Raw genomic sequence first — 240 nt, 5'->3', positions numbered from 1 at the left:
CTCCGTGAGAGATGTAAGAAACCATTTCGGGCAAAGTCTTGAAAGACAACTCTGGCCCCTTCCTCTCTGTGGGACTTCCAGCTGCTCCATCTGAAAACACGACGCTCTGAGACCCTCCCAGCCTCTCCCTTCTGGGCTAGAGAATTCTCCAACTAGAGTCGCGGGAAAGCAGAATGGGAAATGACCCTCAGGAACACGCCCTCCTTCCCGGAGGAGGGGAGAGGGAGTGGCGGGGACTCT

The sequence above is a fragment of the Mustela lutreola genome, chromosome 9, assembly GCF_030435805.1.
Source record: "Mustela lutreola isolate mMusLut2 chromosome 9, mMusLut2.pri, whole genome shotgun sequence".
In the NCBI taxonomy this organism is placed as follows: domain Eukaryota; kingdom Metazoa; phylum Chordata; class Mammalia; order Carnivora; family Mustelidae; genus Mustela; species Mustela lutreola.
The sequence above is the reverse complement of the archived record's forward strand: the minus strand, read 5'-3'. Positions refer to the sequence as shown.